The following is an 8650-nucleotide window of genomic DNA, read 5'->3' on the forward strand; positions in this document are numbered from 1 at the left end:
TGATATTGAACATTTTTTCATGTGCCTACTGGCCATTTGTGCGTCTTCATTGGAGAAATGTTTCTTTAGGACTTCTGCCATTTTTTGAATTGAATTGTTTGTTTTTCTTTCTATTAAGTGTAAAAGCTGTTTACATATTCTGGGAATTAAGCCCCTAGCAGTTTCATTTATTGCAAATATTTTCTCCCATTCCATAGGTTGGTTGTCTTTTTGTTTTGCTTACTGTTTCCTTAGCTGTGCAAAAGTTTGTAAGTTTAATTAGATCCCTCTTGTATATTTTTGGTTGTTTTTCTATTGCTTGAGTAGACTGCTCTAGGAAAACATTGCTGAGATGTATGTCACATGTTTTGCCTATGGTTGCTTCTAAGAGGTTTATAGTGTCTTGTCTATATGTTTAATTTTTTAACACATTTTGAATTCATTTTGGTGTATGCTGTGAGGGAGTAGTCTAACGTCATTGATTTACATGCAGCTGTGCAGTTTTCCCTGCACCATTTGCTGAAGAGGCTGTCTTTACTCCATTGTATGTTCTCACCTCCTTTGTCAAAGTTTCAATGACCAAAAGTTTGTGGGCCTATTCTTGGTAAATGTGTTTATCCGTTCATTGATGGATGGATATTGTTAGTAACTTTTGGCTACTCTGAATGATACTGCTATGAATATTGATGTGAAATTTTTATGAGAATATGTTTTCATTCTGTTGGCTGTACAGTTGGCCCTCCATATCTGTAGTTTCCACTACATGGATCCAGATGGCTGATTGTAAAGGGACTCGAACATCCTTGGATTATGGTATCCAGGGTGTGGGGTTCCTGAAACCAACCCCCCAAGGGTATTGAGGGATGACTCTACATATAGGAGTGGAATTGCTGAGCCATATAACTCTAAGCTTTTGAGGAAATACCAGGCTTCTCCAAAGAAGTTGCACAATTGTCCCTTTCCCCTGGCCGCATATGAGGTTTCTCTGCCTCCTGAACGACATTTGTTATTGTCCGTGATTTGGTAATAACCATCCTAGTGGGTGCAAAATGAGATCTCATTTTGATTTTGGTTTGTCTAGTGATGTTGAGCATCTTTTCATATGCTTATTGGCCATTTGTATATGTATCTCAATTCGTGGTAAATTTAAAAATTGGGTCTGTTTTATTGTATTGTTCAGTTGTAAGAATTCGTTATATATCCTGGATGCTACTCTCTTATTAGATACATGTTTTGCAAAATTGTTCTTCTATTCTGCACATTGTCTTTCACTATATTTTTTTAAACATTAAAACAATTTCTTTACATGGGAGGTAGTTAGATGTACTGATTTATTTTATTTTTCTTGCTAAGCAAGCACTCTCTGACTTGAGATACCCATTTCCCCTGTCATTTCACTTTCTTGATGATGTCCTTTGTAAGAAAAGGGTTTTAATTTTGATGAAGTCCAGTTTATCTGCTTTTTTCTTCTATCACTTGTGCTCTTTGTATTGTATCCAGGAAACCAAAGCCTATCCTAGGACCACAAGGATTTATACTGTGTCTTCTTTTAGAAAGTTTATAGGTTTAATTTTTACATTTCTGCCTGTGATCTACTTTGTTTTAATTTTTATTTGTTATATAAAATATGGGTGTTCAGATTCCAGATTGATTCTTTTGCCTGCAGACACCCAGCTGTCCCTGCACAATTTGTTGAATAGACTATTCTTTCAATGGGGTGTTTTTGGCCCCCTAGTGGAAAACTGTCTGTAAATGTAAGTTTTTCCCCGTGGGTTTTTATTGTGTCTCATAGATTTATTTATCCAAACTTATGCCAGCAACATACTGACTTATTACTATAGCATTTTAGTACCTTTTAAAGTGAGTCCTCCAACTTTACTCTTCTTTTTCAAGGTTGTTTTTGCTGTCCTGGGCCCCTTGCACGTCCATGTGAATTTTGGGATCAGTTTTTCAATTTTGCATAGAAGTCAGCTGGAATTTTGATAGGGATTCCAGTGAATATATAGTTCACTTTGAGGAGTCTTAATATTTTTAATAATACTGTCTATCATTCCATGGAAATGGGATGTCTTCCATATATGTAGATCTTTTAAAATTTATTTTGGTGATACTTCAAAAAGTTCAATGTACAAATCTTGTAAATTTTTGTTAAATGTATCTCTCATTTTATTTTTAATGCTGCTGTAATTGGAAATGCTGAGTTTCTTATGGGTGGGACTATATATCAATCTTCTTATTTCTAGAATTCCTTAACAGCAATTACCCTAGTTATATATTTGCTACTTAAATCTATCCACAACAATTCCCCACCCCGTGTTATAAGAAACCAAGACCCAAGTTAAGCTACCTGAACACCTATGTGGAAATGTGAAATGAGACCCTTGGGTGGGGCTTTGTGCAGATGATACTGGAGCTTATTCAGGATGGCTTCATCGTAATTTCTTTTAAACAACCCTTTCGGTGTATTTAGACAGATACATTAAGAACATGCCCTTTTGATGTGCGGAGTAGCTAAGACTATGATTTTCAAATAATTTCTAATGAGAGTGTTGTTCTTGAAACCTAATTTGCATCAATCTTTGAAGATTTATGTTTCAGGGGCTTTGACTAAAGAACACCTGTCTTTAATCAATAACGACAACTAAATGCTCAAGCAACATGTAAGAGCTTGAGCAAACTGCCCCTACCCCATAGTGCTGGGTGCCTGCAGCTGCAACTGGAGTCAGCGCTTACCTATCCCAGTACGCTTGTGTTGATCTGCTCAAAGTGGTTCGTCCAACAGTTTGTCAGTAGTCTGTTGGACAAAGTCATTAAAAATTGATTGAAGGTTGCTGGAATGCAATATAATCTTATTAATATTAATTAAGCACATATTGATTGCTTATTGTATGATGGAATTGTCCCTCAGCCTCACATGAATATTATTTCTCATAAAACCTCACATATTTCCTTGTTAATCTCACTTTACAGATAAGGAGACAGACAATTAGGTCTTCTCTCTTTTGGGGGAGCTCATTATCAATGATGGGAAGTTATAAGGAAAAAGATATTGATTCATCATGAGAAAACATTTTTCTGAGGGTCAGCAAAGAAGAAGATGAACACTGAAGAAGGTGATCATTGTTCAAGTGAGACAAGCCCTGGGTTGTGCGGAGTCAGCATCCCTGTCCTAGAGAAGGCACGTGTAGAGCTCCGTACTGGGTGAGGCGGCGCGGCCGTGCAGGGAACGCGGATGCTGGGCCGTTGGGCTGTGCTCAGGCCCGGTGGGGCTTTCTCCTAAGGGCAGTGGACCATCATTGACAGATTTTATGTTGGAGAGTGGGGTGCTCTCGTAGTTCACTTTTGTCTTGTAGAATGCTTGGAAACATTTAGAAGGCTTGGCAGGAGGTGATGTGATGAGTCAGAGTAGGGTGGCTGCGAGGTGTAGCAGTGTTCAATTTTCAAGTGGTTTTCAGGCCCAGGCTTGTGGCTCAGTAGCCGTGTCAGTTTGAATGACGCACTCAAGGAAGTGAAACAATTTATCTAATCAATTGAAGCAGCGATGTACCCAATTCCCAGGACTGTTGTGGAGATCCAGTGAGATAACGTTTGCAGTGTGCAGCATGGTCCCAGCACAGAGTCAGTGCTGAGTGAGTGCCAGTGAGTATCTGGTAGGTCAGGTGTGGGTGGTGGGACTCGGTGTCTGAGGATATCTGGGCCCTGAAGGAGGGGTCCATTCACATCTGTGAGTGATGGGTCTGAGTTGGGAGAGGCACGGAGAACTTAGCCCCCGACCAGAGGCCCTGGGCAGGATGGCTATTGGAGGAGCACCGTGAAGTCAGCTCTTTGCAGGTGGAGTTGGAGGTGCCCTTGTGACATCTAAGTGCAGTGTCACGAGCTGAAAGTGGAGGTCTGCGCCCAGGCTGTGCATTTTCGAATAATGTCAACTCCTGAGGACACCGAAGTATTGATCACTGAACGGAAGTCATACTTTACAGGACAAATGAATAGTAGTATCACCTCTGTCATCAAAGCTCACGTCTATTTATTCATCACTCAGTTTGCTAATTGGGTACTTACAGAGCTCACTTCACCGTCCTCCCGTGGGCTCAGGCTCCACAGAAAAGAGCTGGTGTGTCTTCCTCTTTTCCAGAAGAAGACACATTTAGCTTGTAGACTTCTGTACCTCGCCAGACTTAGGATATTAGTTTGTTGGTTTAATTGTATTTTCTGTTGGCCATGTCCTGACAGGAGAGAAATTTTACCTCATGGTCATGTTTCAATTAGCTGTTACTGAGAATTGCTGATCTGATACATAGTGTATGTATTATATTAACTTTGTAGAGTAGTTATCATTTTTCTGTCTTTGCCCTTTAATTTTGATTGCCCCTTCAGTGTTCTATCCTTTTTGGGGCCTTATTTTTTTTTAATTAAAAAAATGTCTGTTAACAGTTAAGAAAACAAAAACAAAGAAAAAATGCACATGGGAGCTAAATTTAGAAAATGTCTAGTGTGTTTTCTATCTCGGCAATGGAGGGTTCTAGAAACTCGTGAAAACTTTCATTACACAAGTTCCTTAAAATGCTGATTAAGAAATAAAACCTTCCTTCCTCATCTTTCAAGCTGCACAACAAATTGTCAAGAAAGTGAGGGGAAATTCTCAGAAGCCAAGACAAATGAGAAAGCAGGGTTTCTGGGAGATATGCGAGCCTTAGAATCCCTGGGGTGCTGGTTCGATCCTGAACTGATTTTCAGTTGCCTTGACAGGAGGGCAGGATGTGAGCCCCAGGCCTCTGCCACTAGGAGTTGGATGGGGGATCATATTATGGGCCAAGCCCATCCTGAGGATCTTGGTTTACTAAAGGGTGAAATAGGAAAAAAAAAATTCCTCAAGGCAAGAAAATAAGGAAAGTCAATTTTGTTGGAAGAGGGGAAAAATAACAAATCCAAAGTAAGGATATAGTTTAAAGTTGTTCTGGCATTAGAGTGACCACAAACACCTGGCAGAAAAGCACAGCTACTCCTTGATTGATAAGTTGTGTTTTGAATGAATCAGTGAACAGCCATTCTGAAAAAGGCCTCCAGAGTCTTGTGGATCAAGATACTGGACAGCAAACACCTCCCTTCCAATGTCTCATTCAAATAACCAGAAAGGTTTTAAAGGAAAGAAGCCATGATCATAGTTCTATTTATTAACATTTCTATATGCTACGAATTCAGAGGTGACTATGTAGTTGTCTCCTCTATTATGGACCTTACTTTCTCTTTGGGGAGACAAAATGACATAGTTGGTAATCTTGGTGGAGGGAGGTGTTAGTCTGTTGCACTTAGCCAGGAGAGGAGATTAAGAAAACAGTGAAGGGTGGGTGAAATTTTTAGCTGAGGACAGTCTTGTTCACTTGGCTTTTAATTGCAGGCTCAATGAGCTGTCACTGGAGGGACTAGATCTTACAGAGGATGGACTTAGCTCAGGCCTCATTGGAATGGACAAATGAACCTGGAGAAAGACAGTCAAATCTGTGCAGACATTAAAGTTCACTTGAACGTGCTGCATCCCTGAGCCAAAGATAGGACAAATATGCAGCAATTCTTGAGGACAGAAGAGTGGTTTTTAAGGTTCTCCAAGAATGAATCCCATGGAACCGAGATGGCCAGTTGTCAAACTGAGACTTTGTTCTTTGGACGGTGTACCCAGCAAGGGTATTGGCCTTTTATATGTTTCCATTTGTCTTTAATACATGTCTGTTGATGAGGACATGGGCACAAATGTTTGACACCTTGTCGAGGCAATTTTGGATACCTGCCTAGAAGCACGGGCACAGTTGTGGCTGCTTCATACATCTTGCAGCCCGTCCCTTTCCCCGGCTCTGTGATCACGGCAGAGTGGTTCCTTGTTGACCTGTCCGTTTCCTCTGTGACATCATAACCCATGAAAAGACCGGAGCATATTAACTTGGCTTTGTTAAAGTCAAAGAAACAGATCAAATATGGAGTCAGATTTGTTCTTTCCTATTTCAGTAGTACCATGGAGATGGCAGTTTGGGCAGCTTTTTGTAGTGTCCTGGAGGCTTTCTCTCTCAGCTTCTGGGCGCCTCTATTGAAAACCCTTCATTGCTGTCTGGCCTGCTGGTAATGCACACTGCCTGTTTTGCCCTGAAGATGTGTTCTGTTTATAAACTCATCTCTACTCCTTGGAAAACAGCTCAAGAAAAACTCAGTTGGTTTTCCACCAGCCATGGGCAGGGGTGAGGTATACCATGTTATTATTTCATAAAATAATAGTAATAATAGTAATAGTAATAGTACTAGAAATAATAATAGTATTATAATAATAATAATAATATAAAAGAAGTCTTAAAACAGGACTGAGCACACTGGAGAGAGTCAATAAATGCTTTCTGGCTTAAATCAAAAGTGATGACTTAGTGATTCCATGGCTGCTGTATTTGCTAAGCTAGTTACTCCTTTGCTCCATTACACATTATTTTAACTGAAAAAGAAATGCAAGCAAATGGTTAAAAAAAAAACTCAGACAGAGCACAAAAATACACAATTGAAAGAAGTTTTCCCTCATCCTCTGTTCTTTCAGCCCTGTCTGGAGATGCCACTGTTTACTATCTTTTGGGTGCTTTTCCAGATATGCTTTGCACATTCCCACCTATGTATGTAAATTCCTTTAAAATTTTAGTTATTTTTAACTTAAAGAGATTTAAATCCTCAAGTGGCTTCTGCCCGGGTAATAGAACAGAACAAATCTGACTCCATATTAGATCTGTTCCTTTGAATTTAACCCTATGCTCTGTCTCCTAGGCTTCATCTTGCTTGTAAAAAATTGTTGCCTAGAGCCTGAAATACACAGGAGAGCTTATTCTGAAGCTCTGACCTTTAAGGATATTTAACACTTTTTCATTCATTAAAAGATAGCAAATTGCAGAATAGAAAATAACGTTTGTTTTGTTGGAGATTTACAGGGATCTGACCCACGCAGATAGCTGTAAGAACAAATGATTCTAACAAGAAGGAATTCCTACACTAAGAAGTTTGCAACAACCAAGCGCGTAGGAAAGGAGCCTGAATTGTGACTTGGGGAGATGGTTTTCCAGAACATTAGTTTGCCAACTAGGTCTACAGAAACTTGCTATTCCAAGCCCCAACATCTGGTTTCCAAACTTATTGGCCTGTCCTGCACTGAGGAGAATGAATTTGGACTTGGTAACACTCCTATCTACCTAGAAAGCTGGGCACTGGAGCTGAGTGTTATGGAAACAGGCCAGCCAAGAAACAAGCACCAATCGGAGTGCTGGAGTACTCAGAATTATTATGCCGGCGGGCTCAGAGGGGCTTCTGCTCCGAAGTTCTGAGCACCTCCAAGACGTGCACATGAGGTTTTAAAGACTTCAATACAAGTAAGGGGATATTAGCCAATAAGACTTAAAGAACAAAAAGCAAGGAATCAGTACACTGGAGCTTATCAATTTGTAATAGATCACGTTACTGACACTTGTTGAGCTTGGAATTACGAGTTAGGTTGTTAGGCCAATAAACTGACACTAAACTTCAGATTTACGAGATAGCCCAGCAGAACTTAGATCAGTAAACCGACACTTATCACACTTAGATTTGTGACTTAGCTTGTTAGCCCAGCTGGACATTTCCTTCACATGAGGACAGCTCTCCCACCCCCAGGAAACCACTGTGAGCCCTTGATGTTTCCACTAGGGTGGGGTATGGTTTACCCAGGAGGGATGGGGACTATGCACCAACACTCAGGCAGTCTGCTCTGTCTGGGGCTCTGATCTTGTACCACACCACTCCCCCCAGCCCAACACCTGGGACAGTGGAGCTAAGGCAGTGATCCTTCCTGCCTGTTTCCCAGCGTGTAAAAGGGGAATATGTGCTCTTCCCAAGGAAGTTCTGAGCGACAACACCTGCGGGTGCTTGGTTCTCAGAGCAACAGAAAACCCAGCTCCGCATGGGGGCAACGGGTGTGATCCCCGTAGTGTTTCTGCAGAAGCATCTGATGGAGGGCTGGATCAGGGAGGTAAAACATGAGCTGCGAGACTTGAACGGTTACAGAAGGGTACAGAGGTAGGTCTGCCATCTCAGGGTGCCCTAGAGGTAAAGCTTTTTCTCTCCAACTCCGCTACGACACTCCCCTATCCAGACCCATCCCTTCTCTGCTCTTCCTGTCCATCTGTATCCCTCCACTTTTCCCCTCTTCTCCACCCGCTCCCATCTTCTCCCTCCCTCGCTGTCCCACCTTCTCTCGCAGAATCCAGAGAGGATCCATGTCCCTCCTGCGCATGCGCTGTCGGTGCCTGGTGGTCCCCTGGTTCGAAGCTCCATGTCCGAGCCGGGGATTGGCCCCAAATGCTTCTCAACTCTGTCGCCCGTTAGGCCTTTGGTTCCTGCCTGGGGCCGGGGCTTCTGGCTGTGGAAGTGCAAGGTGGGGGGCTCCCGGGAAAGGGTTCAGGCGGCTTCGGGAGGGTGATCCGCCTTTCACAGCCCCCAAGGGCGCCAGTCAGCCCGTGTTCAGCTGAATTTCTCTGGCCAGACCCTTCTGACAGCACCACCTGCCCCGGCGCCCCGGCCACAGCTGTCCAGGTCCAGGTGTGCGCCTGCCACCTCTCACGCAGCCGGGATCCCCTCAGTCCACGGCTGGCGTCCCCTTCCCCTCTCCCGCCCGCGAGTC

General features: G+C 42.4%; 1 long non-coding RNA gene across 1 annotated transcript in view; it reads left to right on the forward strand.

Annotated features, from left to right (window-relative positions):
* Positions 1 to 8650, forward strand: part of LOC140695072 (uncharacterized) — a 156801-nt gene that overhangs the window by 67032 nt on the left and 81119 nt on the right. The gene's annotated exons all lie outside the window — the stretch shown is intronic.

Source organism: Vicugna pacos, unplaced genomic scaffold (genome assembly GCF_048564905.1).
Source record: "Vicugna pacos unplaced genomic scaffold, VicPac4 scaffold_130, whole genome shotgun sequence".
Lineage (NCBI taxonomy): Eukaryota > Metazoa > Chordata > Mammalia > Artiodactyla > Camelidae > Vicugna > Vicugna pacos.